Genomic DNA, 21,836 nt, shown 5'->3' on the forward strand with positions numbered 1-21,836 from the left:
TCTGTTCGCTTCTAGATTTCCTGTCTAGCCGGTCGCCAGCGCCGATCTCTCGGACGCTCCGTCGCCAAGCCACACACTTTATTATTCGGGATAACGTGCTTTACCGCCGCAACTACAACTCCAGCGGCCGCAAGTGGTTGCTTGTTATTCCCCGACACCTTCGCTCCGACATCTGCGTCACTTTCCACGATGACCCACAGTGCGGCCACGCTGGGGTATTGAAGACATACTCTCGCTTCCAGGTTCGGTATTACTGGCGCAGTATGTACCGTTTCGTTCGTCAGTATATACGGTCATGCCCCCTGTGCCAACGCCGCAAGACGCCTCCTCAACATGCTGCCGGACCCTTACAGCCTTTACCATGCCCCGCTCGAGCCTTCGACCGCGTCGGCGTTGACCTATATGGTCCGCTTTCCAGCACTCCCAGCGGCAGCCGCTGGGTTATTGTTGCTATCGACCACCTTACGCGGTACGCAGAAACTTCAGCCCTGTCATCTGCCACAGCAAAAGACGTTGCTAGTTTTATCCTTCAGCACCTGATATTACGGCATGGAGCACCTCGAGAATTACTAAGCCACCGCGGTCGCGTTTTCCTCTCTGACGTCATTACAGCGTTGCTAAAGGAGTGTCGCATCATTCACCGCACTACCACGGCATACCATCCCCAAACTAATGGCATGACAGAGCATTTTAATCGCACCCTTAGCGACATGTTGGTCATGTATGTTTCATCTGACCACTCAAATTGGGATCGGATTCTGCCTTTCGTCACATACGCATACAATACTGCAACGCAAAGCACTACTGGATTTTCACCTTTCTTTCTTCTTTACGGACGCGAACCTTCATGCACAATGTACACAATTCTACCCTACCGGCCGGATGCTTCGGAGTCGACGACTGTTTCCCGAGCGGCTGCATATGCCGAAGAATGTCGCCAGCTCGCTCGCTCGTTCACATCCCAGGACCAGTGGCGCCGAAAGCATCATCACGATGCGTCCACTACGGCTACATCCTTTGCTCCCGGCTCGCTGGTCTGGTTGTGGGTGCCGTCTACTCCACCAGGCCTTTCCTCCAAGCTGCATTCCAAGTACCACGGTCCCTATCGGGTACTGCGACAAACATCCGCAGTCAACTACCTCATCGAGCCGATGGACGCGTCGTCCGACCAGCGTCGTCCTGGCCAGGAAATTGTCCACGTCTCCCGCCTAAAGCAGTGCCACGACCTCCCTGTGTTCTCCTGCCCCTAGGTCGCCAGGATGGCTCCTCTTTCGGTGGGGAGTGATTGTACTGAAGGCAGTGGGCCACGGTGTTGGTGAAGGAAGAAGAATACAAGTGACGCTTGCTCGCCCGCTTCGCCATAGTTCCCTTAGACTTGTTTCGGTCTACCGTTGAAACTCTAGATCGAGTGCTGCTAGGCAAACATCCCCATTGCAATATATATATAGTTGAATATGTTGCACGCACCTCCCTTGACGTATGGTCTTGTCTTCTGTCCCATAGCACGAATACTTCCAAACATGTATGTGGATTGTTGGGCGGTTTTGTTTAAGTAGAGGTTGTCAACTGAAATCAGCAAGAAATAGGCATTTACAAAGAAGAAGGTATATGGATACACAATGTACCTTAGTTACGCCGCAAACAAGCTGATAGTTTAAACATATTAGATTGGCAAAGTCTTTCATGTTCTTTCGTGAATCGTGCGCAATTAACACAAAATTGGTGCGAAGTTTCTAATACCTAAGACATAATTGTAGGAATGCTTGCGGAATCACTTCCGGTAAGAGGATGTGGTCCCTCGTTATCTTAGTTCGTCTTTCAATGCGACATTGAAAGACGTTGTTCGAAATAATGACGGTGTTTCATGCGAAATGATTAGGTAGATGTAACACTTCTGAAGAAAGAAATAGCTTCTGCCCCCGAACTCACAAATAGCGAATGTGTTTCGAAAGTTTATTTTTTAGTCGGCCGAAAGCCCCCGCTAATAATAAATTCGCAATTACGTTTGGTCGGCGCATTTTTTTTCAAACCACTTTAGCGTAAAAATTGAGTTGCAAATACATGCTCTGCATGGTTTGGAAAACAACTTGAGATCAACTTGTTCTCATGCCAGAAGAGCTTTACAAACGAAAAATGTCTCACGCTTTCTCTCGTATTTGCTGATGAGGGAAGCGAGTCTGTAGGTTTCATTCAAATCGAAGCCGTACAAGCTGAGAACTTGGATGTAATAAACCAACATCTCCTCTTTCGGAACTTTTCTCTGCGAAGACTGCCACTCCGCGTCTTCTTCGCTGTAAGCCAGCTGCGAGAGAACAGGGGATCGTGATGCTGTTAACAGTTCCATGTTGCACGCCCATATCGAAGCAGAATCACCTGATAAACCAGCTCACATGCAGTCATCATTACACAGTGACAGCGTAATTTCCGCCGCCTTCTGGTTGCCGCTGTATACGCAGCGATTGCGATTGTCGCTATTACTTTCTCGTGAACAAACTGGAAGGACGCGGCGGCGCGTGCATGAGACGGGAGAGTAGGAGGGGAGGGGCATGGATTTGCTGCCGTTTATTTTGCAATGTATTACAGAAGTATGGTACGCAACAGCGACTTTTTGTCACGAATCAAATGAGAAAACTTTTGAAGTGACATTGACCGAAGCTTCGAAGCGCCTGGTCGTTATATTTTAATGACCTCTTTACTGTTATGCCTAAATAAATTCTACTTTCATATACATGTGCAAGGCCCACGTCACGAAAGGTAATTCGTCGCATCTCCATGCTCAAGGTGCCTGATAACATTTCCTTTATATAAAAAAATCAAGATATTGCTTGTAAATATAGAAATTACGGGCCAAAACTACGATATGATTATAAGGCACGGAGTAGTGGGGTGCACGGAACAATTTTCGTCACCTGTGGTTGTGTCACGTGCATCTGAGCCTATGTACATTAGCGTTTTTGCGTGTAACTCCTATGAAAATGCCGGTGCCATGGGCGGATTCGAACCCGCTACCGCTATAGGACAGCAGCGCAACGCCATAGCCACTGGGCTGCCGCAGCGTGTTTGCAAATAGTTCGAGATATATTTATAAAGCACATTTACACTCCACTTGTTTTTTATTGCGATAGCAATTATATAGACACTTCAAGCAGATTTGTGCCGTTGGCATCGCCGTCGCCGCCGTGAGGTTGCGTATAAAGTCCAAGGGCGATAAAATTGTCGCCGCGTGCGGTATGTGCGGGTGAAAGCGCGCGCGGGACGCGCGCTTTCACGGAGAGCGAACGCACGGCGTAGAGCAAACGTGACTTTTTCCGTCGCGCGAAAGGCCATGAGGGTATGGGAGGAAGGGAGAGGGAGGGCGACGCTGTGCTGCGGCACCAAATGCGTATCTTGAAACGGGCGCAAGGGGAACTGGCGACGCAATCTCCCACGCGAAAGGAGGAAAGTGGGAACGCAGCGTGGGAGGGAGGGTGCGCGGCTTCTACTCTGCCAGGAACTGCGTACTTGTACTTTGCGTCGGTGCGGGCTGTCGTGCGCACTGTGTCTTGAAAGTGATCTGCACACGGCTCTGACTTTTGTATGCGCTGTCCTTTCGCCACTCGATTTCCGTTCAAGCGATAGACAGCACGAATCTTCGCTTGCTGCGGTGTTTGACAAACACTGTCAAACGCCAGCGTTTTCACAGTGGTTGTCTGCGCTCATCGAGTGTGATCTATTCATGCTTGCTTGTGCGCGCTGACACCACGCTTGTTGATTCGGTTAGTCAGCGAATGTGTCCAAGTTTATGCGGCCGATAAAACTACGATCCCTACTCCGTAGATCTCTGTACTAATTTGCTATCGCAAGTGACGCTTCGCCTTTCGGCCAAAACTGCGACATTTTTTATGGTGAAAAGCCCAGATCACTTGTGGAACAGCAATAGGGTTTCCGTATCTCAGAGACTGAAATAGCATAGTTGCCAGGAGATACGACCAGACATCGACAAATTTTACTACGACGCGGGTGACTACACCGAATTTCGCCATGCATTTGACACAGCCCTTATACTTATTTGGCATCATAACAATGCCTACTGTAGAACACGGCACGACCTGCAAATTAGCAAGCGTAGAAACGTACCGTGAACGGGGAGAGCTGCTGCGCTAATTACTTATTTCGAAAGAACTTGGACGCGGTGAATGCCAGAAGCAAACAAGAAAATTGCTTAGCAATTGATAACTTCCGTATAACGCTTCCCACGCCGCTGCTTCTGAAATGAATGCTTGCAGCTAGAATGCAATTGGACTTTGTCCACGATAGTGGCTTTCAATTAAAATAAAACTAAATTATGAGGTTTTACGTGCCAAAACCACGATCTGATTACGAGGCATGCCGTAGTGGGGACTGTGGAATAATTTGGACAACCTTAGGTTCTTTAACGGGCACCTAAATCTAAGTACACTGGTGCTTTCGCAATTCTCCGAATCGAAATGCGGCAGCCGTGGCCGGGATTCGATCCCACGACCTCGTGCTTAGCAGGCCAGCCCCGTAGCCTCGAATCAACCGTGGCGGATGAGGATTTTCAGGCATGAACGCAGAAGTGTATCCTTCTGCATGACATGCACAGTTAGAAAATACAGTAGTTTACGGTGGTAAATAAACAAAGCACCATTATTAACAGCGCCTAGTTTTGATGGCGCATGAGGAAGAATTGAGCATGATTCGTCAGTCGGCAGAACAAATTATATACTGCTGCCTTTGTGTAACTAGAGTTCTACACACTAAAAATTGATCTACTTTTCTTGATTGCTGATATAAGTTTCTTTGTGCACTAAATGGTACTGCCAGTGTATGCAATGTGCCTAATTATTGATGGCATTTAAAATACCTTGCATTTCGTTCATACACAACTTGCCGTTGAGCAAATGTTGAGCGCGTACACAAGCCGAGTGAAATCTTGCACTCCATAGATCAAGTAGTTATTGAACGTTTTCGAATACAGTGCAAGAAAACGCGTTATGGGAGCAGGCTCATCATTCTTACTTGCCACATCCGAGCCGGATGTTTGCTGACATCGCGGTTTCGTTGACACCGTCATTATCGCGAAAGGCAGGTGTGTGCCGTGAATTCGGTTCAGGAAAAATTGGCGCGATCAGCACGAAATGGAACGCACACACACGCACGCCGCGATATAGCTTTGATTCTAAGAGCGCGTAAGAATAGGAGAGAAGTAGACTCACCAAAATTCCCCTCTTATTCTGGAAGAAGAAGACTCCGAGAAATGTGATGGAAATAATTGCGTGGACTCCGAAATCGAGTGAGCAGCGCACCATCATTTCTTTCGGGTCGACGCTCTGTAGCACTGCCTGGTTGCTCAGGTCCAAATCAATCGAAGTCATCCATGCTACAAGGTCACTCGTCTGCGAGGAACATACGCCAGCTAATAGTCAGAGGAAACACTGTGGGTAAAATAATAACCGAGTCTTGTCATGCGTCTTGTTGTGGGCTGCTAGCATAATTTGAAACGTGCAGACAACACATAACGGCATTTGTATTGCGTTATCAAAAGGGAAGTTCCTTGAGGAATCGGTCTAAGTCTGCTGTTTATTTTTACAGTACGAAGCACGCACACTTCACATGCCTAGGAGGATACAAGAAAAATATTCTGTTTTAGTTTTGCGTGGTCCGTTTTTAGACTGTAAATGGTAATAGCCTGTCTGCGACGTGCAAGAGCGAAGCAAGTGAACTGCGCTTTCTGCTGCCGGGATAGGGCTTCGTCTTAGGCGCTGTTGCGATCGGCTGTTTACCCCGCCAAACCAGGCGCTCGCGCAGAACGCGACAATGGTAAACAGGCAGGCGCCCTCGTCAGAGCCATCTCCAATGGTGATGATTCAATTGCGATGATTTTCCTCCTAGGAGGAAAAAGGCTGCAAACCTCCGGATTGGCGAGGGATGATGTCATCCATCTCCTAACGCCGGAGTGAGGGAAGGTGACATGACCAGGACAACGGTGGTGTTAAATGACGAGACCGACGCTTGTTGATAGAGATTCTGCAGCCTGAACTTGAGCATCTGTTCTGTATCATTCTCGCATAAAATGTAAATACAAACGAGTCTTTAAAACTTCCTGAATGTCATGCCCAGTCCCCCGTTTTTTTACTCTACCATGGTGCCTGAACATCCATCTTCGGGCCCCCGGTCGCAACAGTGCATGCAGCGCAGAGTTGTAGCGGCAGAAACCACGACAAAGGGTGACGGTGGTCAAAGTGTTTTTTTTTTTGTTTTTTTTAGGTCGTGAGTTGTTTGTCGGAACTCTTGTCAAAGAGACCAGGCACATATTCGAAAGCAAAGCCGGGCACGCCTGGAAATACTCGTAGCGCGTCCAGGCTGGAGCGCACAAGTGCGAGCGCGCATTCGCTGCTGTGCACAGAGCAATTGACCTACTGTTTCGCGTAGCTGTCTGCGGCGTAGCGTAGATACCACGGCGTCCACCGTGGGGTGCAGCCACTGGCCGTCGAGATGTGTAGAGAACCGTCTGCCCTTATTTGTGTCTGTGTGTGGCATGGCCCATGGCCGTGGTAACGAGCCTCCGCCCCTGCACCCACATGAGATTATGACAGGCCGTCTCCTTCCCGAGTTGCACATCTTTGAGGTGCGTCGCCTCGTGGTGGAATCTAGTTAACTTCGTTAACGCGAGGCCGGTGTGAGGCATTCACCGCGGAGTCGATGTGCGCGCTGCTAACGTTTTCACATTCGTGAGCGCCCGGACTACGCTTCGTTCCAGCCTCGAAAATTGTGTGATTCCCGTAGAGTTAAGTGCGAAAGGAAATGTGCTACTCGTGTGACATGATAGGAGAAAGAGCCGCCTGTGCCCAGCCATCTAGTACACTGTACCCAAGCAAAGTGATGACCGACGTTACTACAGGGTCATTGTATTCCAACTGTCCCCGCCATGAACTCGACCATTTATTATTTTATTTAAAAAATATAGGATAATTAGTATTACAGGAAAAAGATTTTCCCTGTACAATAGGGCGATAAAGATATATTTGCGCTGTGCATTTGCAGTGTTTACTGTGTACATACGTTGAGCGTGTTAGAAACAAACTGTCTAAATGTCGGCTTCGTTTTAAAGAATGGAAGACACCTTCAATGTTTGGCGTGCTTAATATAGAACAGTGGACTCTAGCAGCTACAAATTGGCATTTTCTTTTTGTGTTGCAGAACGGGTACAGAGCTTTTTTTTCCGGGGGGGGGAGGGGGGGAAGGAAGCCGTTTTGTCGCATGTGCGATGCTCCGGATGCACTGCTGAATATACGGATGAGGAGGAAGGTGACGACGACAGCCCCAATGCTTTCGCCACGAACGTCGTCTGCGTTTAGAGCAGGTTAGCGAAGCCTGCAACACTGTTCCGCCACAATGGTGTCATTGAAATAGCACTACTGAGGGCACCTTAGCCACACTCGCAATGTCAACGTGGCCGCTGCTCTGCCTTCAGGGCGTTACTACGTATATGGGTATTTTTACGATCATAGTGGATGGTCACGGTCACTACCCGGGAGAAATCAGAAAACAGCTGCGATGCCGATTTTGTCACGCCTGAGCATCATGTAGATGCGAGAAGTGCACGGGCACTTTAGGACTCGAAAAAAAAGCTTCAAAATTTCATAGAAGGAGTTGCAATGACAAGTGCCTTGGGTATTGAAACCACATGCGCCCAGTAAACTAGATGTAGTATACCATTGTAACGTGACAAACAATGAATATTTCTCGATATTTTCAAGATGTGATATTTGTGTTATTCTTTTTTAATTCAGAAACGGCAGGGAACTCGCACTGGCAATTTTAGCATGGGTCATATTGATTAAGTTGGCCAACCCACAAAAATAAATTTGGCCCAGCCCCATCTCACACCCAAGCGCAGGTTCGACCACGCCGATATCACCCCCAAATTTAGGATGGCCCAACGCCGTATGATCTCCAAATTTAGATTGGCTCACCCCCATATCACTCCCAAATTTTAGTTTACCCACTCTCTAATTCGAGTTGGCCCACCCACATATATGGGTTCGCCCAACACCAAATTCAGTTCGCCTACCCCCAATATCACCCCCAAATTTAGGTTGGCCCCCTCCCAAATACCAGTTCGCCAACCCCATGTATTTTCTACGTTCCTATAGACCTACACAACGGCGCTAGGTCACGAAAATACGGTGGCGTTGTCGTCAGAATTTAGTTTAGCATGGTAGGCACTCCGCCGCCGAGCTGCCGCCCGTGTCGGGCCTACCACAGCAGCCGCTGGGTTTCGCGGATGGTTGTACGGTACCATCTGTGTTGTCTTTATTCTGTGATGTTACAAAGAAGGAAACGCCGTATGTCGACGAATTGAGTTGCGTCAAAATACGCAAGTGGCTAAAGTTTTCATAGGTTTCCGGTTGATGAAAACCGTCGCAAGCAATGGGCCGCCGCGGTAATAAGCGAAAGTTGGATTCTGATACCAGATAATCCATTATGCGCAAGACATTTCGTAACCATTAAGCTTCTCTTTTATTTTGAGAGGCGTACATTAGCTCACCTATATATGATCTTAAGATCGTTATTGGCATGTCATTACAATTTCTTGCCGCACTGTGGAAAACCCAGGTGGAAAACCCAGATTAGGGTTAGCTTTGAATGTAGGTCGAGCGAGCAGATCAAAAGAACGTCACATTCAAATTTATTTTCATCTAACGAAATGAGCCACTGCAGTGTAGATATCCTATCACACGTTCACATACGCAGGCAGCATGGTTACAGCTGTGTTAATTTCAGTGTGGACGTCATAAACGCGCCTAAACGTGTCAATTAAATTTCGAGCACGAAATAAAATGTACAGTGTAAGTGCAAAGTTAGAGCAATCGGACGGCCGCGGCCAACAGCTAAATTGCGCGGGTCTACACAAGCGGCGTCGCCGTAGGACCGGTACCTCGCCAGTCCAATCACCGAGGCAATCGCTTCTATCACCGCTCACGGCGACGTAGAAATCGGCTACAGCTTGTTTTAACGCGATAGTGTTAGCGGCCCCGTGTCGCAGAAAATCCGGCGTTGGCAACCGGCGTCGGCATGCGATGTCTGCGGGTGGCGGAGAAAATCATCCCCAACCACCCCGACGGCGCAGGTCATCCTCCTGCTGCAAGGTATTGGTGAACAAAAATTGAATTTCTCATAGTGAAATCCGTCAGAAAATGGTAAAGTACGGCTTTACCATTCGGCGTCGGATTCGCCGTCAGATTGTTTACTAATCGGCGTCGGATTGTAATTTGAATGTACGAGAAAACCTAATTCTGCTACGAGGAAACTCAACACAAACCCCTTTTCCAGCATTTCTACCAGACCTACAACCGCGCGTTTGGGTACTTTACTTAAGAAAATGATATCCAGATGGCGCTCGTACTCTAGGCAGGTTAGGGAGCCTACATGCAAGCTCCCTAAGGCAGATCAAATTGGCACTTCGCCTGCTAATTCATTTTGTGCACGCGCGCTCGTCGGGGCAATAGCACATAACTAACAAAATAATAAAAAATTCTGCTAGGGCCTTCACATTTTATTATGAGACCATTTATATTGCCCCTCGAAAAACGTCTTTCCAGCAATGCATTTCTGTTGAAAAGTGAAGCCGACTTTAAGGGGAATAGTGTAAGCTTGGGCTTTGTAGGCTGGCTTTCCCACGTTCAGAGTTGCAGTGAATGAAGCCTACTTGCCGTATGCGAACGATGCGATGCGAACAGGTCCCGTTAACGCTATCGTGTTCTACTCTTAAAGGCGAAGCTTAAACGTTTTCTAATTTTTTAACATGAAATAGTTCATAATAGAAAAAATATCTCGAGCTTGCGCATGTTTCGTAATGCAGCGCCCAGTACTAAATCACTGGCGCTGATCGGAAGCAATGCTCCGACGGCATTTCGTCTCGCAGGCAGAAATCAAGCGCCGGCCGTCTCAGTGAGGCGGCTCGGCAAGCTTGCAAGTACTGCGTTTCGTTTGCTATCCGCACCAACGACAGCGACAAAACCAATTCATTTAGGCCCACGTAAATCGTGTTGTCAAAAAAGTCACAGGCCTGCGCGGCACACGCACCACAGTCACAGCGTAAGCTGGTTAAGTGCCACAAGAGTAGCTCCAATTTCGGCACCACGCACAACAAGGTCTTTGCGGCAAAGTGTCTTCGCCTTGATTTTGATGAGAACGATCTGAACTGTCCGGCCGGCATCGACGGCGAGCAGCGGCTTGTATTGCTCTCTGGACAGCGGTCTGCTGAGCCCGATGATGCCAGGTTGTAGCCGCGCGCGTAGCTCTACGATTCGCTTCTTCAGCAGCGGTTAGTAGCCTTGCGAGGAGACGCCATAACGTGTACCGAAGAGGTACCCAGAATACGTCGCGCACATCTAAAATCGGGATAGCGTTGATTGCGCGCCTCGTCTGAATCGCATCTCGTCGCACGTGGCGGTTGCAGGCACGTTAACTAGATGGCGCCACCATACTGGCGGATGCTCGGGTCGTCTGCGCCTGCGCGCCTGCCTATAGGCCGCGTATAAATGGAATTTTTCTTCTGCCTGATAGCAAGCGCTTGCGTGGCTCAGTGGTAAAGTATCCGACTCCCAGGTAGCGGATCCGAGCTCGATCCCGGCGGAGAGCGGGTACTCTTTTTCGCATTTCCGGCGATACTTCATCGGGAGGTATACCTTATCTGTGGTGTATACAGGGTATTCATCTATGATGCAACAAGATTTAAAAATAGGACAATGCTATGTAGGTTTACAGAACGAAGGTAATCTTGTTTGCCGTTGGTTCCAGATACTCAGATTATTTTTTTTTGCATTCCGCCTAAATACATAGTTAGGCTTCATTAATTATTCAGCTGCTCAAATAGTATAACTGCGTGAAAAATGTCAATGAGAAAAGTGTACAGCAACATGAAAGCCTCGCGATACAACTGTCAGTTGCTCCATACGTGCTACATAAAAGCGTTTTTCCGAGCGTTAAAGAAACCCACGAATACAGGCAAAGTCTCTCGAGCGACCAGTCGCGCGGCATTTTTGCGTGTATTTGCTGGCTTCTTTCACACACGGATAAATACTTGTATGTAGCACATATTCAGCAACAGAAAGCTCTATCGGGAATTTTTCATGTTGCTCTACAACTTTCTCATTAAGACTTCTCATGTAAATGTAATTGAGAAGTTGAGTAATAAAGTCTAATTATGTAATTAGGCAGAATGCGAAAAATTATCTGACTATCTCCAACAGAATATTTGAGAAGTTGAATAAAAATGAAGTCTAATTATGTAATTAGGCGGAATGCAAAAAATATCTGAGTATCTACAACAGACTGCAAACTACATAACCTTATTTGTTCTTTCCAGCTACGTGGCATTTGCATAATTTTGAATCTTCGTACATGACAGCTGGGACACGCTCTATATTAAGAAACATTAGCATGAAATGTAGGTGCCCAGGGATCCTGATATCCAGAGGATATGTGCTATTTTGCATAGCAATGGATAAATCACGGTGCTTTGTGCGGGAAGAGCAGCATAAGAATATGTTTCAACATGGTCACCGACAACGCGAAATGTGTAACGGAAAAAAAACATGAAGCCTAATTTCAGGGGTTTATGATTTGTATCCTGTCAAAGTGCAGACTATTCATATTAATTTGATGAGCAATTTCACTGGTACGTATTCTTTCTGCGGTTGAAGAGACACCACAGTATTGTTCTAAAAAACACGGAGTGTGCCAGGTTATGTACAGGGTATACGAGGGATATTGTATTCGCGGATAAGTAAACTGTTGTAACTCCGAGTTTTTCCGCCACTTTTTACTTACTACATGCCTGAATCTACTGCATGTGCACACGTGTAGCTAAACGATTTTCTAAAGAACGTTATCGACGGCACCATGTAATAAGCGAAGTGCAGATCGATAAAGATTTTAATCGCTAAAATGACCTCGAGTTCAATAATGTAGCTAAACTTATGTGGTTCTGATAAAAGAATACCAGGCTTTAAAAATACCCGATGAAGGACGGAACGCGCCAATGAGCTATTTTATAGTAGGCTGCACAACATTAGAGTGTGTTAAAAAATGTTTGTTGACATAGCACATTTCCGCAAAGTGAACTCCATCACGAAGTTATCTGCCCTTCTCGTGCAGTACAATTTCCACGTACTTCGCTGCGGTTCGACTCGATGAGGGAAACACAGGCCTGGAACATGCCGGCAGCTTTTTGCCATGAAGTCTGACCAGTGGCTGGAACACGGGTGGCGTACGCAGCTCCTATTGTGATGCTTTTCATAACATGGGTAGTCTGAAAAAAGAAGGGGGGGGGGGGGGGGAGTGGAGCAATGTGACACAATATATCGTTTATATTCAAACTTCGCAAGTCGCTGTAGACTTGACCGTGTGGACGCTGTACTGCATCAAGGGCTAGTGCTCTAATCATAGGTTTCTACAGGCACACTTGCTGAAAATGAGTTTATGCTCGCGTTTTTTTTTAGCATTACAGCGCGCAGCACAACACCACTTAGTTATGCTATAGGACAGAGTGGCCTGATAGAGTTTCACAGCTGCGGCACTTGTAGCCTGAAACTTCCTCTGTGTTACCGTGGGAGTAATTTTTTGAGATAATAAACATACATATACATCTGCCCATCAGTATCACTGCCACTTTAATAAATAATTTGATAAATTGATATGTTTCTTAACGTAGCTCATTGAATACATTACCCGTGTGTTGGCACGTTCATTCTACAAGAGCTGTCGCACGTGCCGCCACGCGACATAAAATTAGCAGCAGTAACGTTTGCGGTGTCGGCCATTGTTTAACTTGCAAGGAATGTGCTCAACATAGATTCTATAGGCGGCAAATTCCGGTCGTTTTTGTTGATGGTCTTCTAAGCAAGAAAAAAAATGGAAACCTATAAAGTATAAATACGCCTGGGTGCAATCATTGCACTCACCGCTTGACCCTGGTTTGTTCGGGACAGGATAGAGAACCCTGTGCGCCTGTTTCTCATGTGTGCGGCAAACTGGTCTTGTTTGCTGACGTGACGCGACGAGCTCCAACCGTGGGTGAGCACCAAGAAGTCGGATAAGAGGACAGAGTGCGCTTGGACCAATAAAAATCTCACAAAAGTAAGGAGAGTGGCACGATGAATGTATTAATCTCACCACAACCCGATCAAAAGTTTAAGGATTTCGAAAATGAACGCGCTTGCGGCAATGAAGTTGCCTGGTATTTGTGAACGCCCGAGAAAGCGTTCTCAATGCAGTTTGCAATTCGCCAATGTAGGGCGAACCAAAAAACTGGCAAATGACGCCCTTGTGTGAAGGTCGTACTTGCAGCCGGTACCGCGAGAAGAAAGCCAGCTGTTCGTTTGGAAAACTTGCCACATGGCTATCTCATTAGCGACTTAATTACGTCGAAGTTTTGGCTAGTTGGTTGCGCGTGGTTCAAGATCTAGTGGTGTCCACCGCAAATACCTTGCTTGCGTTTCTACAAATTAAAGTGACTGCAACGAGTTCGGTTAGCTATTTTTGCGATATGTGGGTCGTCCTTTCGTGCGCTCTATTTAACGTATACAAGGAAGTGACTGGTGTAGGGTGATCCCAACAATGTAGAAGTTCACAGGAAAGTGGAGGCTTGAAGAGATCAGAGCGATAAAAGAATAAATGTCGCCGTACGAAAGGATTTCAGAAAATGGCATGTGTTTTCCACGGCGAGGACATGTCCCATGCAGCATTTTTCTTCTTCCGCCTCGGTTTGTATAGAGTGCAATATAGAGAGAGCTTCCCATGGCAATCCCTATCAGCAGCTGCGGCTGACGCATCAGCTCTACAGCGCCAATTGCGCAGACATTTCAATTTCTTTCTGACTACATCGCAACAAGTCGGTGCCACTGAAAGCTCCACATAGCGCAACGGGGCAGATAGCTCCTCATGGCATACCTGAAAGTAAACGTCGCTTCCCGGCCCCTGGAAGGTGCCGCATACAAAACGGTAGAAGTCTTCACACGGGTCTGCTTCCAGGTCCAACTTCTGCCGCAGCCACTGCGCCACGAAGTGGCACTCTGCAGTCGCGCATACGTCCTGAATTGCACCACCAGATGGTGAAGCAGTCGTCGGGACAGGCACAGCAACCGACTGCTTCAAGGTGGATTCTTGCATGTTGAGCGATTGACGGGGCGTTGTTGACTCGACGCTCGGCACCACAAGACCACTACCCGAAGGTTCTGCCGCTTGCGTCCCCTGTTCGCAGGAGTAAACACAATGGTCAAATTATCTACCGCCGCCGCAATATTATGATTCAGTAGGCTAGGTGATAGTGTTATAACCCCTGTCATGCAGTTAGAAATGGCAACAAGGCAGCACGTAGTTTTCGTTGCAATTAGGACAAAATGCTGGCGTGGCGCCGTTGACACAATATAGAAAATGAAAACCGCATGTGCCGTCTGACAACAACGATAAATTTTACAATAAGAACAAAGAACATGTACCACGTAATGCATTCCACGTAAGCATAATAACCTGCCTAAAGAAGTTTTTAAACTGAGTTTAATTTGTTTATTTCTTGTACTGGCTTTATTAGAAGGAGAGCAAAATGAACCATTTTAAAACCGCTCTGTTTATCCCGGTGAGCTCATGCTAGCTTTATGATTTCACGACACGCTGAAATAAGCTGTACATTTAAAGAAATATGTACCATTCATATAAATTTAAACGTGAACGAGGCGAAAGAGCGCATTATGCTTTTTGTGCTTCCCAGGTCACTAATGTTTGCAACAGCACGCGTCGGAGCCAAGATTACAGAGATCGGAGGATTCCTCCCATGTAATTACGTGCCATGGGCATCGCAAACATTCCCGTCCCTTTTTTTTTTTTTTTTTGGACAGCGAAGTTTTCAATCCGCTCCCTCCTGGGCTTTCCTGATGGTGGCTGCTGTTTGCGGTTACTGTGTTTTTGAATAGGATACATAAGAGAAAAACTGCGAACTTGCCAATGGTGGGATTGAATCTCAGTCTCCCTGCACAGCATCCCGATGCTCTAATCATCATCACCATCATCGTCAGCTGCTTATTTCTATGTATACTGCTGGACGAATGCCTCTCCGAGCCATCTCTAATTACTCCTGTCTTGCGCTAGGTGATTCCAACTTGCACCTGCAAATTTCCTAATTACATCACCCCACCTCATTTTCTGTCATCCTAGACTGCGCTTCCCTTTACTCGACACCCATTGTCTATTGTGTAGTTATATTGATCTACCGCTCAACTGTCCTACACGTTACATTGCCCTACCCAACTCCGGCAGCCCCCCCCCCCCCTTAATGTGAAATAGACTATAATCCATCTCCGTTTCTAATCATTATGTTCCACTCATTGCTGTAATAATTATGCTACAATCGCGCGTTTGCTTCTATCGTGCGAACACCAACTAGTTCTTTGTGAAGATTGCCGCGTGTTCCCCATTGTTTAGCACAGGTTCGCGAGAGCACACGCGCGCGTGCGTTTTAGGGGCGAAGCTCCTTATAGCGGCACCCGTTCCGTCCCCGTCGTCGTAGTAGTAGTGTGTAACCAGCAGTGTGTAACCAGTCTGAGAAAAATGAGAAAAAAAATTCCGAAGTTGTGTCCATAGCGCGGAATCGAACCAGGGACCCCTCGCTTCCGAGCGCGCGGCGTTAGCCCACTACGCCACGAAGCGGACGTGGACTCACGCACCACGATGGCAATAAATACCCAAGATTAACGAAAGGCCGCGTTTCTAGCGCGTTTCTAACGCGTTTGTGCTAGCGCGTTACGGCCCGTGTAAGAAGCTGGTGTAAGACGCTGTGGCCTCTCCGCCTTACCTTCAACGCGTTTCGAACGCGCTGCCCAAAGCGGTGGCACGTCAAGCATAGAGAAAGAAATTCAACAAGAGGGGACACTCGGCTAAAAACTGGCAACAGGAAACACGTCAACATACGTCACGCTATACTTTTGACACCGAACGTTAGCTGCCGCGAGCATCGAAAAAAAAAGAAAGTGAACTTAAGTTAACAGGCATTGATTTATTTTTTTAATTCTTTGCCGCGAAAACTAAAACGTTTTGCGTATAAATGAACTTAAGCTTTGCGACTTATTTTCCTTGCCTTACCTAGTCACAGGTCAATGACGCGGCAGATACATGCGTCATCTGCCAGACACTCCCCCGAAGCCAGCGAGGATGGCTGCGCGCGCGTTTGAGCGCTCGCGCGCGGCGACCCGTCTGTCTCATTCTTTTTTTCTTTTTTAAATGTAACCTGGTTTATTGGGCTCTCGGCGTATTCTTGCGTTCCTTCTGCACTGGGACAAGACACAACTGCACTATTGGAATACGGCAAGGTGAGAAATCTTGTTTCACAGTCTACGACGCAATTAGGCTTATGGCACGGGACCGACGCAGTTAGCGAAAAACAGCTCGGCCATCCTGGCGCAGTTACTTTGAGTGAATGAATCCTGCTGAGACATGTTTCCGACGCTTCCTATGGGACTATTGTAACTTATTTCGGTTTTTGAGCAATGCTGGCCGCACAGCGCGCTGTGACGCAGTAAGCGATAAGCAGCTCGGCCGTGGTGATAACGTTAGTTTGGCGTGTAATGAATCTTAGAGGGACAAGTATGTGACGTTTTTTGTGGCTCCGCAACAACATATACCTTCTTTCGGTACTCACGCCTGTTGAAAACGCGATGGGCGATTGCCAAGAGTGATAACATGGGATGTGCTGCTGGCGCCGGCAGAACGCGCGAACGACGAACATATCAGAAACTTGTAATTCGAAAATTACGTCTTCTAAAGGACTGAAAAAAGGCATTGCACCCACGCATTTGTCTTGAGTGCCTGTTGCGTCCGTCTGTGTATGTCGCGTGCCGTCGCGTCGCCCGAGGCCAAGTTTTGGAAACGCGAAGTCGCTCGTGTATTTGTGCTGCCTAAGTGCAGGAAATAATGCCCGGAAATTGGGGAACGCTTGGAAATCAGATGTTTTCGTATATGTTTGGGATGAGTCGGGTATTTTCTACGCCATGTATGTAAAAGCGAATTGCTTTTGTTTGTAATGCCGCCCATTCACCGCTTTCGCACGTTTCGCCTCGCAGTATTCCTATGTCTAAATACCAAAATGACTCATGCTTGTAACATGCTGTTACGTGCTTGCCAATGTAACATGCTTGTAATTTACTTTTTTTTTCAGCTGGTACCATCCGGTGGAGCTTCATACAGTAACTACTGCCTTACCTGCTGGTGTCACAACGTTGGATGAACGCACAAAAAGCGCGGAACGAGCTTTTATATAGAGCAAAATAAATACTTCCTTATTGCACAAAAGGTCTTGCGTCTACTTTGTGAAATTGCACGTGGCACAGATTCGATGGGACTTTACGAGATCGTTCGCAATCATTTTTACTAAATAATAATCCGATTCTGCACGAAGAGCAAAAAAAAAAAAAAGGAAGGGGGGGGGGCGAAGCCGGCGTGCTAGCTTGCGTTCAAGATACGCGCGTCCAAAACCGAAACCGGAAGTGATGCAAGTGATCGACACCGACCGCTTGGCACGCTGCAGTCAATTCGGCCGCTGGGCCCTATGGGAGTGTCCCCTCTTGTTGAATTACTTTCTCTATGCGTCAAGTTCAAGTCGAGGAGCGTTTATGAATACGGGGGGTATACTCTCTCAGCAGTCATGTGATGGCGTCGGCAAACGCGGTGCACGTTCCGGCATGTGTAAATGGCTGCGTAAGAAGCTGTGGCCGCTCCCCCTTACTAGAGAGTACTGCACGTTTCTAACGCGTTTGTGCTAGCGTCCCCTTAAGCGGGCGATCCGATGATTCCCTCCGGAGCTTCGCCCACTCATCATCATTCACCACGTGGATATGCTGTGATTTTTTTTCCTTTGCACCATAGACGCAGAAATGAGATGGACAAATGTAAAGCACTTGGTTAAGCACTCCACGAAAGCATCGCTTCTAAGATGCGCGTTGGATCTGTATATCTTTAGAGCGCAGCTCTTGACCCGTTCCTGCGTTGAGCGTCGGCGTGCCTCGGAGGTGTTACCGAGCGAACGAGCACAGCGAAAGATGAAAGAGCTAACGCGGAGCGCAGCGGGTGATGAAATATGGCGAGAGGGAAGAGAGCGTGAGGCGGAAAGGGGAGGAAGCCTCCTTGAAGCACCACTAGATGGCGCTCACGTTCGCGCATCCATAGCGTGCCTACTTGCAACGCCGTCGTTGCATGTAGGCTCCCTACGCATCCACGGCATCGGCGGCACCGGCCGTGCCGGGGAGACAATAAAAAGAAGCAGAAAGCTCACGTTCGCGCATAGCGTTCGCCGCAAGCGCTACGCGGTAAAGATTGCGGTTGCATAAGTTGCAGTTGCCGGGAAGCAGCAGCTGTGTGGCCGGTCTATACATAACGCCGCGCGTCGTGGCTCTGTCAGTCTGTGCGGTGATCGAAGCGATGCCTGAATAAGAAAAAATCTCACAGTTTCGCCCTAAGGGCGAAGCAATGAATGCGATAGCAACACAGCGATGTCATACGAAGTAAGGTGAGCGGCTTTGGTAGCAATATGAATTGTAGTAAACATGAGCTGATTAAGTAAGCAGGTGTGCTGCGGCGTAAGTAGACCGACATGAAGAGAGACTCGATGACCACGAGAAGGTGCGTGTGAAACGGTGGTGTTGATGAGAAGCGCTTGCCGTGAGCAGCGCGCGTGCGAAGGGACACACCTGTAGCGCTGCACTGCCGATCCGGGCAGCATTACATGTGTAGCGTGCGTTGGAAAATGTGGCCCGACTATTACTAACTGAATGAACAAGCGTGGTGTGAGCGCGCACAAACAAACATGAATAGATCACACTGAATGACTGCAGACAACGACTGTCAAAACGCTGGCAGCAAGCCCATACGCTGCAGCGGGCGAAGGTACGTGAGGTCTATCGCTGCAACAGAAACTGAGCGGCGAATGCACAGTGCATAAAGGTCAGAGCCGTGTGGAGATAAGAGACGGCGCGGCGAGCGACGAGCGCGGTTGTTGGCAGAGGAGAAGTGCGCCCCCCCCCCCCCCCCCAGCTCCTTCCGGCGCTGGCTTCCCGCTTCCTTGCTTGCGCGTGGGAGAGATAAAAGACGGTGCGGTCGAGCGACGAGCGCGGTTGTTGGCAGGGTAGAAGTGCCCCCCCGCTCCCTCCGGCGCTGGCTTCCCGCTTCGTTGCTTGCGCGTGGGAGATTGAGTGCGTTCGCTCTCCGTGACAGCGCGCGTCCCCGCACGCTTCCGCTCGGGCATACGGCGCGCGGTGAAGATTTTATCTATACGGAACCTCACGGCGACGGCGACGGCGACGCCGACGGCAGAAATCCGGTTGAAGTGTCCATATAATTGCTATCGCAATAAAACACTTATACAGCTGCGTTTGAATTTCGCATTAGGGACCATCGTAAGTGTCGGACATTTTATTGCGATAGCAATTATATGGACACTCAAAAGCAGATTTCTGCCGTCGGCGTCGCCGTCGCCGTCGGCGTCGCCGTCGCCGTCGCCGTCGCCGTCGCCGTGAGGTTCCGTATGACGTCATTTGGAGATGAAATCGTCGCCGCGCGCCGAACGCTGTATGTGCGAGTGAAAGGGCGCGAGGGGCGCGTCTTTCACGGGGAGTGAACGCACGGCGGAGAACAAACGCGCGTTCTGCGCCGTGCTCGCTTAAGGGCTGCAGAAGTAGGCGTCTCTTTTCTCCTTTACAATCACCATATATGTAGAGCAAACGCGCCTTCTTCGGACGCGCGAGAGGCCGTGGGGGAGGGGGAGGGAAGGGAGGCGACGTTTAGCTGCGGCACCAAGTGCCTATTTATATCATAGGCTCCAGCAACAGTCACCAACGCCGCACGCATTTTGAGCTAACGCGGGCAAAACGCCGATGGCGTCGACAACAGTTCTGCGTGTTGTTGCTACCAAAGCCGCTCACCTTACTTCGTATGACATTGCTGTGTTGCTATCGCATTCATTGCTTCGCCCTTAGGGCGAAACTGTGACATTTTTATTGCGATAGCAATTATATGGACACTCCGAAGCAGATTTCTGCCATCGGCGTAGCCGTCGTCGTCGCCGTCGCCGTGTAGTTCCGTATGACGTCAATAGAGATGAAATCCTCGCCGCGCGCCGCCGAACGTGTATGTGCGAGTGAAAGGCGTGAGGGACGCGCGCTTTCACGGGGAGTGAACGCACGGCGGCGAACAAACGCGCGTTCTGCGCCGTGCTCCCTTAAGGGCTGCAGAAATAGGAGTCTTTTTCTCCTCGTTTACAATCACCTGTATGTAGAGCAAACGCGCCTTCTTCGGACGCGTGAGAGGCCGTGGAGGGGGGGGGGGAAGGGAGGCGACGTTTAGCTGCGGCACCAAGTGCCGATTTATATCAGAGGCTCCGGCAACAATCACCAACGCCGCACGCATTTTGTGCGAACGCGGGCAAAACGCCGACGGCGTCGACAACAGATTTGCGTGCTGCCGGTGCTGCTGCATGTCCAAGTTTATACAGCTGATAAAGCTACTATCATTGCTCCGTATAGATCTCTACAAATTTGCTATCGCAATTGATGCTTCGCCTTTCAGGTGAAACTGCGACAACTTTTTTTCGCGTTTTAATTGATGTCATTGGTAAGTAGATCTTCGAAATAGCATGTAAACAGAAAATACGAGATTGCGTTTGCCACAAAATATTCCTCCTCAGTAGGTATCAGACGTTTTGCTGTGATCGTTGAAGGAAATCTTACATTAATTCCAACGTGACAGAGGCAAGCAGGAAGATGCATAGTTGAAGGAATCAACAGTGGTCGAAGAATTCATTTCGCGGGACGTAACGTTTCGACAAAAGGATTTTTCTTCATTAGGGGCGTGACATACATTAATTTTCTTCTCGAAACGTGGGCTAGAATTATTTGCCTTGTTTTAAAATTCATGAAATAACCAATTCGTCTGTGTTTTTTCCTAGTCACATTGAAGCTTTTGCAAATGCTGACCTTGGGCTATAGCGCTTGCTGCTCCCTTTTGAATGCGTTTAGCAAGAGGGAATATAATTTGGGCAAGCGGTCATCGCGTAAGCTAGAAATGTGTCAGCGTTCTAAAACCGTACGTTTGCAGCCTGCCTTGGCTACCGAATTTCTTATTTTAGATTGCCTCTATATACCACAAAGTCTGATCCTCACATGCCCGGTTTTATCAAGACCTAATATAGACTTTGAACGTTTGTTAGGCCTAGTCTAATGTTAAATTTCCGTTAGGCAAATACGACGCGTTTTTCGTTCGCGGAAACGCTAGGCGCGACGAACGCCTGCACCACCGCTTGACGCGTCAGCACCAACATGAGCCCGATGGGTGCGCGCCGGCCGCGCCACGTTTGCCGGCTGTTTCACCGATCTGTTCCGTCAAAATGTATAGGGTGCTTCGATGTCCTCCTGGCCCGCCACTCCGTACTGGGTGGATGCATTCTTTGAGGGAGCTATCGCCGCCAAAACCATTTCCACACCCGGTCGAGTGTCGAAACGTGAACGCTTGCCGCGTTCCAATTTCTCCTTACCGAGGCGCAGTTAGAACGCAGGCGAAACCTTGCGCGGGAAGGTACGCGCGGCAAACGCTACCAGCTAGAGATTTGTGTCTGCAACAACAGCACGAAGAAACTGTCGAAAGGCTGCTCATTTCAAACTGCGCCAGACTGATGCTTGGCGTGCACCTGGGGAGGTATTCTAGCTGTAAGAGTCCACCTAGTGGACATGTCCATTTCGTCTACTGTTGAAGTTCGCATTGGCTAGGCGGGGGTACGCTTCAGCAGAAGC

The 21,836-nt window shown here is 48.5% G+C and overlaps 1 long non-coding RNA gene across 1 annotated transcript; it reads right to left on the reverse strand.

Annotated features, from left to right (window-relative positions):
• Positions 1-5,321: 5,321 nt before the first annotated feature.
• LOC125943994 (uncharacterized) lies at positions 5,322-14,090 on the reverse strand. Its single transcript, XR_007466041.1, has 3 exons — positions 13,960-14,090; positions 12,182-12,319; positions 5,322-5,396 (listed from the first exon to the last, which is right to left on the reverse strand). It is a non-coding gene; the product is annotated as an uncharacterized LOC125943994 (long non-coding RNA).
• Positions 14,091-21,836: the final 7,746 nt, after the last annotated feature.

This window comes from Dermacentor silvarum, chromosome 3 (genome assembly GCF_013339745.2).
Source record: "Dermacentor silvarum isolate Dsil-2018 chromosome 3, BIME_Dsil_1.4, whole genome shotgun sequence".
In the NCBI taxonomy this organism is placed as follows: Eukaryota; Metazoa; Arthropoda; class Arachnida; order Ixodida; family Ixodidae; genus Dermacentor; species Dermacentor silvarum.